The sequence below is a fragment of the Podarcis tiliguerta genome (assembly GCF_965153285.1).
Source record: "Podarcis tiliguerta genome assembly, chromosome: 11".
Classification (NCBI taxonomy): Eukaryota; Metazoa; Chordata; class Lepidosauria; order Squamata; family Lacertidae; genus Podarcis; species Podarcis tiliguerta.
Genome location: NC_139544.1, coordinates 572164 through 584767, shown reverse-complemented (window position 1 = coordinate 584767; position 12604 = coordinate 572164). Strand labels below are relative to the sequence as shown.

The window sequence follows — 12604 nt, the reverse complement described above, 5'->3', positions numbered from 1 at the left end:
AAAACCTGGCAAGCCAAAGGCTTATAATGCCTAGCAGACTTCTACAAAAACAAGAAACCCATATCAACACAAGAAATACAAGACAAACTAGGGGACACCCAAATGCCCTGGGCACCACCAATTACATGCGCTCTTAAACGACCCAGTAGTAAAATCAGCAGCAACTAGGCCCTTGACAACCTTTGAAAACCTCCTCCTAACAACAAAGGGACATAGCAAAGGGATGGTATCCACAATATACAAAATACTGCTCCAAAATCCCACAAACCTCCTCAATGGGAGGACGACGTAGGCTATGAGATTAACCCCACCTAGTAGACCAGAATGTGGTTCAAACCTCCCTTTAAATGTGGTCCAAACCTCCCTTTAAATCCATATCAGAGAAAAGAGCTCACTCTGAAACTCACAGGTGGTACCTAACACCACAGAAAATAATGCTAATATGTCTAGGAACCTCACCAAAATGCCGGAGAGGATGCACCTCCACAGACACATACCTCCACATGTGGTGGGAATGTCCTAAAATCCAACTCTTTTGGATAACAATCATACAAGAAATATGCAAAATAACTAAGCAAGTATTAGAAGTCGCCCCAGAACTGGCCCTACTAAACATCTTCCAAGATAATAATGCCCACTCACATCATAAAGAGCTCATAACCCACCTACTCTCAGCAGCCAGAAACATCATAGCCAGGCACTGGAGAGACTTGTCAGGAGGAAGCATGGACCAAAGGTATCAAATAGTATGGGAAACAGCCTTATTAGAAAAACTAACCAATAAACTGAAACTGACAAATAGAAGAAGACGCCTTCACCCTGGTATGGTTCCCCTTTATCACATACACAGTCCAACAAGACAACAACAACAAGAATCCGCCGACAGCATATGAATCAATCTGGCTAGCCTGATTCAAAAATGCACACTCACAAAAACAAATCTCACTACAACCAACCAAAGACAACCAATCACACCCTAGGCCACCCCCAACCTCTCACCGCCAAGGAAATACAGCAAGTGAATAGTTAGAGAACCCATACAAGTGACGCCGACACAACACACTCCCCCCAAGTAGAATAGAAGCATAACCACCCAACCCCACTCACCATTCCCCCTTCCCCTCTTCCTTACCCCTCCTCTTCTTCTTCTTCTTCTTCCTAATTGTTTGAACCAATTCATGAACCAAGAACTTATACATTGATCACTAATAATGAAACATATGTTGTAGATATTTTTTCACATTGTGCTATTTTTGTGATATACAAATGACATGAGAAAATCTGGCATGCTTATTTATATAACATTATTCTTATTTATAGGTAAAGGTTAAAGGGACCCCTGTCCATTAGGTCCAGTCGTGACCGACTCTGGGGTTGGGGCGCTCATCTCGCTTTACTGGCAGAGGGAGCCAGTGTACAGCTTCCAGGTCACGTGGCCAGCATGACTAAGCCGCTTCTGGCGAACCAGAGCAGCGCACAGAAACACCGTTTACCTTCCCACCGGAGCGGTATCTATTTATCTACTTGTACTTTGACATGCTTTCGAACTGCTAGGTTGGCAGGAGCAGGGACCAAACAACGGGAGCTCACCCTATCGCAAGGATTCGAACCGCCGACCTTCTGATCGGCAAGTCCTAGGCTCTATGGTTTAACCCACAGTGCCACCCGTGTCTTGTTTATAAAACCCACCAAAACACTCACAACAAAACCACACTAATCCACCACTATCCTGAGATACAATCAGCAGCTTCACATTTTTCCTCCAATAATAGCAAAACATTCATGCTCAATGTGAAAGAGAGGCTAGGTTGTGCTCAATATATCTGGAAATTTTATTCAACAACATTTGAATAAACATTGCCCTGTAAAATTGCCAAGGTTAGGGAGACATATGGTGAACTCCTGACTTGAAGAACAATTGACCATGGAAGAAGCTCAACCATATAAGAACACGGTTCTGTTAATTGAACTGTCTTGAATGTTGAGATGGGATAGAAATTTGGCTCAGTTTGCATTTAAATATGAAGTTCTCTAATTCACACTTTCCAAAACAATACTGAAAAAACACAGCCATCTTTCAAAATTCACACTTTTCAAAATTTGCAATGCAGTTCTCTAGCCAAGTAATGTGTACGAAAATGCATGCATACAAATGCATATACAAGTCAAAATAACATACCATGATGCATTATATTAAGGGAAATTGTGTATGCTAGGAGAAATTTGAACTGAAATGCTGATGAATTTTCATGAGAAAAGAAATTCGTAAACTAATATGGAAATGTGGACAACTGAACTTAAAATGAAAAGTAACAGGTAAAGTGAGAAATAGAGATAAAGAGAAATGGATAGATTCAGCCACCCCTACTTGCATGTCTGAAACTTTCCATCTCTTCTGTAGACCTGGACAAAGTTTTAGCAGGATCCGGATGCAGAAGTGTTCTTATGCAAATTAGTTTAGGCATCCCACTATGCTGTTATTCTTGGGAAATTATCAGTATGTTCTCAGACAGGGCTGGAAGACTGCCAGTCCTCCTCAAGTTCAACATTTGCTTGGTAGGCATTTTTTACTAACTCAGTTTCTTTAAATATTTCTGCTGCCCAGTGAGTGTGTCACATTCCTGCACAGTTACAGAAGAGATTCTGCAACTAAAATGCACACCCACCAATTCTTGCCACTTTGGTGCAGCCCTCCTTTGAGTCTAACAAAAGGGAAACTCCTGGAGTGTCACAGTTTTTGATCTCTGCCTCCTAACCACCTATCTAGCTGAGATTAAAGAAATGCCGGGGAAAATGTGTTTCCCCCCCAAACATGGAGGCCCAGAATAAGAGCCTCATGTTCAGTAAACATGGCAGACATCTGATAGAGGTCTAAATTGAAACTCTTTCCTGTTAGGCTCTCTCCAAAAAAACAGGGCGCTACTAGAAAAGACTGTCCCAGCATGAAGTTTTGGATGCATTCTATTCATTCCAGGAGTTACAGGAATAGTTTTGATTGCTCAGATGCTGCACCCATCTGCAGTCAGATCCCCTCTGGTATAATAGGCTACTAATAAACCAGAAAGAGCACAGTTCCTGGTTTCACACATGCAAGTAGCAAGGGCCCACTTAGCCTTTATAAATCTACACCACATGAGGGGTGAAACTCATATTTCCTCAGATCTCAAAAGGAACAAACATGGTTTTGCATACTCCAGCTCATGAGGACCTGAAAAACAGAGAACACTATCAACTGCAAAGGAATGCCAGTTATAATTATGACAAACGTAATACTGATTACAACCAGTAAAATGCCTCTGCAGCATAAAATCTGCAAATCACTTTTTCTCAAGCACAACTGTGTACCCTGAAGAGCTTGCTACAGCTTTAATAGCAGTGTTCAACAAGAAAACCCTTAAGTATTTCTTTATAGCATTATCTGGTCTATGTAATAGCAATAACTGCATAGCAGAAATGTGAATTATTTAAAGTGAATTTTAATGATACTAAAGTCATGGAAACTATAGCTTATTATTAACAAACTCAAAATCATAGTACAGTACAGCTAAATCATTTCCCCCCCAGGAAATGGTCTGCTAGTCTCAATTTCTATGATGGGCAAATGTGCTAAAAATATCAAATATATTTTAAAGCTCACATACTGAATCTCTCTAGATAATTCTCAAAGCTACACAGACAAGTGTAAAGGATAGCAAGAGTATCCCCAGGCTTCAAGTTCAGAATCCCTAACACAAACTGAGTTCTGAAAGGTCAGATACATGTTGAAATTCACAAGAATGGCTGAGGGCAGGAATGGCCAGCTGGCAGCCTCAGAGCCGCCTGAGAACTCCAGCGGCCCTTTTGCAGCTCTGGAAAGATGAAGAAGCAGCCTGACTAAAAAGCAAACAGAACTTCGAAGCACATGACAAAAGTGATCATTTGCTACAAAACAAAGGTAAGACAAAACAATATGCCCTGTCCCAAAGGAGCAGCCAAGCCACATCAAATGGGAAATTAATTATCCTCTCCTCTGTAACACCAGTCCTGTCATATCCAGAACCCACAGCATCCAGGCTTCTGGAAACAACACAGTAATGGAGGCTGCAATCCTATGCACACACTGGGAGTAAAGGTCACTTAACTGAGCTGTGAGCTTTTTCTGCAAATGCACCACTTACCATGTTTTGTGGGGGTTACAACATCCCCCTCCTTAAAATGAAATGAGGCAAGGAGCAAGCTGACAGTAGCCTGACCTGCAAAAATTAGCAGATGATTATATTAGCTCCATGTTATGAAAACTCACACCTGCTTATTTCTGCAGATCAAGTTGTTTGTTTAAAAGGCTGGGTTGGGTACAGGCATTGCAACCACAAGGAGAAGGAAAGGTCTGTCCCATCACAAGAGTATCATATACTATGATTTATATGGTCAGAATCTAAGTTAATGAAACAGGGAAGGACAAAAGATATTTGTGCTTTTTTTTTTTTACAAGGACAGCTGCAAACATCACTACAAATGCTGTAAGCACATCTACGTCATTCCATTTGCTAACTAGAAGAAATTTATATACAAAAGATCCACAACATTTTCAGCACCTTGTTTTATATCCTTCTTCATGCATTTCAGTTGCTAAATAAGTACATAAAAGAAAGTAACTTGAAAATGATGGCTTTGCTGGGTTTTAGGGCTGTCACCTAGTACAGTAAAAGAAATATCAATCATATGGTTTTCATTAGTCAATTAATTCAGCTAGGTATCTGCATATTTAAAAAAATAGCTCTGAAGGAAAAATAGCATTATTTTCAGTGATCCATAACCAGAAGTAGCAATGGAAGGTGCAAGCCACCTCTGACTTTGTTTGTTTGTTTAATTTGTATCTGAAGCGCTCATCAGAGAGTAGTGCAGAATCAAGAATGGCCTGCCTGACATAATGCTGGCAAGTGCCTACGTTGTTAAGACTATATAACCCAATGCTGGCTATGTTCCCATTCCAAGCAAGGGCAATTTTCTTGTCTTTCCTCTGAACCAGCTTTGTATCATCAACATAGTACAAAATATGACAGTGACAAAGCCAATTCAGAGCGACAGTGGAAACAATGCCATCACTCTGAGTTGGATTTGCAATATATTTATGCTCACTACATGATCCCCAATTATTAGAGATCGCATTCCCAGTAATCTATGTGTGAGCAGACAAATTTAACAATTGATTAATGTGGGGGAAGCTTCACTACTCCATATATTCCTCACTCTTTAGCACATATACATGACAGAAACGTCACACCAAACTATTGTTTAAAAAGGTAACTAAGCAAACCCATGGTAGAAAATCTTTCTCCTTGGTAAGCTTGATCTGTACTGGGCTAGGGAAAATGTAATATAAACATGGGAGTGTCTGGGAAAGAATATTTTGTGCCTTCAACCTTGCTGCATAAAAATTGTGTGCCTGTGCAGCCCTGGAAATTTGCTTCTAGCAACCACAATTACCATAAACAGATTAAAATAAACTTATTAGATTTTGATTACACAAGGTAAAATCAATTTATTTTCAGAAACAAATATATATGTATCTGCAGAGGACTGATACCTCTCAGAAAGGATCGACAAGCAATCAGTTTCCAGAGAACACTGTGGCCAATTTATTTTGGATAAATGAATGGTGTTTCTTATATCCAAGTAAGAACTTGTCTGAATACAGAAGCCTCTGAAAAGGATGTTGCCTCTCCCAATGGAAATAAAACATACTGAAAGGAATAACACATATTGAACCAATTCTGTACATATACAGCTCTACAAGATTATGCAGAATGTAAACATTGAATACAAATATTGCTTTTTTTCTTCACATACATGAATTTGTGTTCATGAAATTAAAAAATAAATTAATACAAAGGTACAGTCATAAGCTAAGAACTGCTGTGCATTCGCCATAAATCTAAATTAAGAAGAAAACATTAAATTGAATAAGACCTGATCCTTTGTTACGAACAAGACGTACTGAGCACTTAAGGGGATTTTAAGAAACATAAGTCCCACCCTTACGAGCCTCAAAAAAGAAGCAATAGTTAATCTTTGTATAACCTTTCAGTTTTAGCTCATCATTCAAGAGCTGGAGATAGAAGAATTGGCAGGATTCAAACAACTGCTTACCTCCAGCTGCAACCCCCAACTGCCACTGGGACAGCATTTCAGAGACACCCCCTCAGCTCTTTTTGCTTGCGGGGGGCAGGGAGAGAGAACAGTGGAAGTATGAAATCCTGTTCCATAAGTGGAATGCTCCTTGCAGTTATTCTGTATAGCTATGGTTTCTCACAGTGTGCATATTCATTGACCACAGTGGGATAAGATGGGGGGGGGGGTCCACAATGCCTCTATTGTGTCACCTACAATTCTGACCTGTCTCTGGCCAAGTTCCTTTTGACTAATAGAATAAAATATGTTTGTATTTCTGTTATGTCTGCTTCACAATGGGTATGATCAGTACAGCTGTTTGAGTATTTTCAAAGATGCAGCCAACTTTGGAATGTTCTTTTGCTACAAAGAGCCAGGCATAATAAGATTTGTGATTGTAGAAGGGTGTGGGAGGAAGACTAATTAGACAGGACCCTCTCTAGCCATGGGTTTAAAAGAAATAGACTAATCACCACAACATCTCTTGTCTATAAACAATCACAGTGTGAGGCCCGTCCAGAAGAAAGTACCAGCAAATCAAAGACAATGAAAGGGGAAACAGCACTGCCATCCAGATGTTGCCATGGCTTTTTTAAAAATTGCATTTTATTAAGATGATTTCAGTTAAAAGAAAAAAAGTGATACAGGAAAAAAGAAGAAAAAGTGAGAGGGACAACAACAACAACAACACATATAAAAGCAAAAATGTTCCCATGGCTTAAGATTTTCGTTAGAATCTAACAGCACGAGGAGGTTTGTCTTTATGCACGAGATTCAGTATAGCCTGACTGAGTGTCTGCTCACACAAGGCAGCCTCCACCTGAGCAATAGAGTTTTTACTTTCTCTCCTTTCCCCCCAGTCCCCCACACCCCCCAAAATCTGCTCAGTAGGACTGGGGTGCAGGGGGCGTTGAAGGGGCAGTTGCACAGGTGGGTTTTCTCTGCACAAGCAGGATATCACTATCACCCATTGTATTTTGTTAATTATGAAGATACTAAAAAGCACAAGATGCAGAAGTAAATCTACGTAATGTTTCAGAATACTACAAAGAACACACAGTACTTTTAAACTGTGGCAGAAGAATAAAACTATGCTGTTTTAGCTATCATGCAAATTTGCTTCATATGATGTCGCAAAGTGACCCAATGGAGCACAGAAAGAGCTGAGCATACCTTCCATCCCTGCATGTTCCTTGCAGTCACAGAAAGACCTGCCCACACAGCTGGCCTAATTCTACTCTTCAAGAGCAGGAGGCTAGCCTGTTTGTCAAGCACATGGAAACAGAAGAGACTACATCTTTGCCACTCCATGGCTGCATTTTAAGGGCTTAGTTATGTTATTGACTTGTAACAGGGGTTTTAGTTAGTGTAGGCGACTGGCACAGTGCAACCTGAAAATCTGATTGTAGCTTTTAAGCAGCTAAACTTGGGAACAAGCAACTCTATTCTGTTCTGGGAATTCAACAAAATTCATTGAAAATGTTATTTGAGACTCTTGACAAAAATATAGTAGTAAAGTGTAAATCTGAGAATTACAATGGGTTCTCCCTTCAGTTATCTCTGAAACTCCAATAGTACCAGAACAAGCCTGTTTATTCATGTTTATCGTTTGAACATGTTAAGGTGGTCTATAATATCTTGCACGAGAGCAAACCTTCTATCTTAAGCAGTCTTACTAGAAAATGAGTGTCACTGAATGCATTACATATTTCCAATTAAATATACTTAGTCAAGGCTGTAAAAGCAGGACCAAAATTAATGAAGTTCATACCCAGAAACATGAGCTGAGTAGGAATCCTTAAGCACTATTTTCACTGTATGTCCCCTTTTTATGGAGGAATCAAGTCCATTCAGCTATTTATCTGCACACCGTGGGAGAAACTGAGGGGCAAATGGGATACTGGCTTATCTTAAAAAAGTGAACCAAAACCTGCCCTTCCCCCCCACTCTTCTTTCAATGTGAGGGTAAATACAAAATCACAAATGCAAACATGTAGTGTGGATGCATGCTTGCATCCTGCAGGGTAGGTAACTTAGATTAAACACAGTAAGCAAATCCTTCAGCAGTAGTGGTACCTTCAACATCTGCTAACACCAGCTTTGGATAGTTAGCCTTCTGCTCCTGAAAATGGAAGTATGCTATTAATCCAGGTAAGATCCTTCTGAATTTGCCTAGACTAGTAATGGTAAAATTCACCCTTATTTAATCAGGTACAACTTAGCACAGCATGAAGCAGCTCAGATATCATTTCTTCTGTTTGTTTTTCACATGATGGTGAAATGCATTAATGGTACCGCTTCCTCATGAATATGCTGAGCGGTGAGTGCAAGCAGCGGCTGCAATCAGAATGGTTCCTATCTGCATCTGACTATGCCCACAGGAACCATTCTGATTCTGAACCATTCTGGCTCACGCTCTACAAATGCAGTAGAGAACCAAGTAAGCACCTGGAGATTTCGTTAAAGCTTTCACCATAGGATGAAGAGCAGTTTGTCTTCCCAAAGTCATGGAGAACATTCATTTGGGTGGTTTTTAAAAACTACTAAAGGGTGTTCATATACTCAACAGCTGGATGAAGACAACATGGTTAAGGAAGGGTGCCAAGTCACTGTTAAAACCAGGTCAAGGATCAAGGTTCGTAAACCACAAACATGTCTTCAGACTGTGGTTTGTTGGCAGTAAACAAACCATAGCTGAGCTGTTGGGCAGGGTTTCATACAATCAATCATATAAACCATCATTCAAATAAACCATGGTTTAGTGTTACATGCAAACTAAGCCACCATCTTCATAATTGTAAAATGGAACATATAACAAATAATTCAATAAAGAGTTTAGTCTAATAAGGGACAATCATTTTCTAATATCTGTTCACTGACAACCTACTTTCAGAAGCATGTGCTAAGATACTTTACAGCTAGTGCTAAAGTAATCTTTGAGAAAAACTGTTGAAATAATGATACCTTTGAAGTCTATTTATAGGTAACTTGTGCCTCATGCTATTTTGCATTTATTTGTGCTCATTTAAAAACATGCAAGATACTTAGATAAATTAACTAATAACCCATGTACATACATTTCACTGTACAGTATACCTAATTTGCTGATAAATGGTAATCATCTTTTGCTTGATTCACTATTTCTAACAAATATGATTGAAACTGGGGAAGAATTTTAATTTCTACATGATATAAAGCATTTAGGCAGTTGTCACATAAGACATTCTCTGTCATTATTAATCTTCCACAAGTTGACCAATGTAACATTAAAGGTAAAGGTACTCCTGACCATTAGGTCCAGTCCCAGATTACTCTGGGGTTGCGCGCTCATCTCGCTCTATAGGCTGAGGGAGCCGGCGTTTGTCCGCAGACAGCTTCTGGGTCATGTGGCCAGCATGACTAAGCCGCTTCTGGCGAACCAGAGCAGCGCACGGAAACGCCATTTACCTTCCTGCCGGAGCAGTACCTATTTTTCTACTTGCACTTTGATGTCCTTTCGAACTGCTTGGTTGGCAGGAGCTGGGACCAAACAACGGGGTACCTGTCACGGGGATTCAAACCGCAGTCCTTTTGATCGGCAAGACCTAGGCTCTGTGGTTTAGACCCTATGTAACACTAAGTAACTCTATTTAAGCTGCAATTCTGCATACACTTGAGAACAAATCTCATTCAACACATACTTTTGATGCAAGATCAAGCAGTTTCTGAAAACAATTTTTTTTTGTAAAAGAATAATCTTTTCAGGGCTTGCTTGAGCAAAAGATTAGCTGTGCTGATTATTTTCGAACAGCAATGTTCAGAGGGACCATCTAGTTTCTGTCTTACAAAAGGTGAGAACAGCATGGTTTTACACCGCACCTGCCCTCATTGCTGAAAACAATTTATATGAACTGACAAGCTATGTTTAGCTTAATGATAAACAAGTGATACACACTTAGAACATTTTCAAGTTCTTAGTTCCCTGGCTACAGCAAGAGGACACCGCATAATCAGCAAGGCAACAAGGCTTTTTCAGATAAGGCTTTTTTCTGCCAAGGTTCGACATACTGCAATGAGATGGGGAGGGTGCTGTGCATTATCTCTCGAAGATCCTCCCCCTACAATCCTGTAAACCTGGTTGTAAAGAAAGATTGCTAGAGTGGGTCAAACCAGTTGGGCAAGTTTTGCCTGCTAGGATTGGTGCTGATGGGCCTGAATGCCTAATTTTTGTAAAGCTAAGAAAATGGCCAAAGATGGCATGGGACATGCCTGCCATTTAAAGAGGAAAGGAGGAAATAAAATTTTAGTTTTAGAAATGGTGTTGGGAGGTAGAGAAGGAAGGGGATCTGAAAAAATAGGAAACTCTATTCAATATTTAGCAGATGCATTCATTTTGTTCAAGTGTTCCGAAACAACTTTCTTATTCTTAATAAAATCCAGTATTTTTAAAAAATCACAAGGTGACTTGCTTTTGCGTCAGTATTCTCATGAAACTACAAACAGTAAAAATACTTCCATTATTCACTGTCCTGGTATCTGCAAACATGATCTAGAAACACTAGTTATAGCTTTGTCAGAAACAAGTTATAAAACAGCAACATAAAGAGCACAGCATACAATTCCCACATGTATTTAATATCTAATGAAAACTGTCACTAGCAAAGCTCTCAATTCAAACTTGTTAAAACTGGTAGTAGAAGATCTATACTCTGCAATAGCTGCTTCTACCATAAAGCACCACTGAAGATATCAACACTACAAATTTAAGGGAGAACTGCCTAATGTGAAGTCAACTGACTATTTCAATTAAACAATTAGATATTGTTTGTAGTAAGATTTGTTTCATTCCATGGGTACAGTTCACACTATAGGCAGCAAGACTTCCTAACAGGAACAATGCCACACAACTCAAATGCTACCTAGAAAGTCTTACAATTAAAATGTGAACTTTTTATATTTAAAATCTATCTATCCACCGCAAAGGAGCACGGGTGGCGCAGTGGGTTAAAGCCTCAGTGCCTGAGACTTGCTGATCGAAAGGTCGGCGGTTCGAATCCCCGCGGCGGGGTGCGCTCCCGCTGTTCGGTCCCAGCGCCTGCCAACCTAGCAGTTCGAAAGCACTCTTGGGTGCAAGTAGATAAATAGGGACCGCTTACTAGCGGGAAGGTAAACGGCGTTTCCGTGTGCGGCTCTGGCTCACCAGAGCAGCAATGTCACACTGGCCACGTGACCCGGAAGTGTCTTCGGACAGCGCTGGCCCCCGGCCTCTTTGAGTGAGATGGGCGCACAACCCTAGAGTCTGTCAAGACTGGCCCGCATGGGCAGGGGTACCTTTATCCACCGCAAAATGACACCCAGAATTAAACTACAACTATCTAGTTCTTATGTCAGCTTTAACTGTCCTGCCTAGAGAACCAAATTTTTGCTGTAACAAACCACTTATGAAACACAATTGCCACACAAGTACAGAAATTTGTAGAAGCTCAAAGTTCAGCCCCTACGATATACAGTGGGCCCAACCACTTCTGTGAGGGTTCTGGGAGTCCACCCCAAATCATGTCAAGCCAGGAGGCCCTGGAACCTTTCCCCATGCAGCACCTTCCTTGCCGGCCTCTGCAGGGCCACCCGAGGGCCCAGGGCCTCCATGCGCCTCCCCAGAGCTCAGGAAGGAAGGCTCTTTCCACAGCAGGTGCCACTCCCCCATTCAGTCATTTATTTTGGGGCTGTGCACCTACAGTCACAATCATGGAAGTAAATTAGACGCAAGTGTCATGCCCACTGTGCTACAAGTCAAGTAATTATTTCTGCACTGCAGGGGGTTGGACTAGACGACCCTTAATAAATAACGGATTATTTTTGCATAGCATTTTTATTTTACTCCACTTATGAATCATTCATCTCAAACTGATTAGCAATAAATCGTTATTAAACAATAAGAATGTATATGTAACAATTCCACATGTTTTAAAGTAGCCATAACTTACCCAAAAGAACCGCAAAAGCCTCTGGGTTAATCTTCCGCAAGACTCCGCAAGTGGATTAATTGACACTTTTTGACTCATTGCATCCCTGGCCTCTAATTTTCTTTCTATTGATTCTGTTTGCATTATGTAAAGAGCAGACAAGGAAGGGCAGGTATAAACAAAAGTAAATCAAATAACACGGTGAAAATACACACGGATACTTGCAATTCTCTTCATAAAACTTGGGAGGTAGACCTGATCCATGGATCACTCCTGCGGCTGCAGAGTCATTTCAGCTTGGTGTTTGTCTGCAAGCAAGAACAGGTCTACCTCTCAAGTTTTATGATAGGATTAGCAGCAGGTCCTTAAGGAAGCACTAGAGATGTTTAAGCTGAGAACTGTGAGTTACAAGTAACATTTTGTTAGTCTGCTGGGCTGGTCCTAAAGGAGGGATGGTCTAGGTCTCCTATGACCTTGCTGATTCAAGCATGTTGTGCTGATTCAAGATTTAG

The 12604-nt window shown here is 40.6% G+C and overlaps 1 protein-coding gene across 4 annotated transcripts in view; it reads right to left on the bottom strand.

Annotated features, from left to right (window-relative positions):
- The window catches only part of PIP5K1B (phosphatidylinositol-4-phosphate 5-kinase type 1 beta), a gene marked incomplete at its 3' end in the record, with an annotated part of 100694 nt that overhangs the window by 80492 nt on the left and 7598 nt on the right, over positions 1 to 12604 (bottom strand). The window lies entirely within an intron of this gene.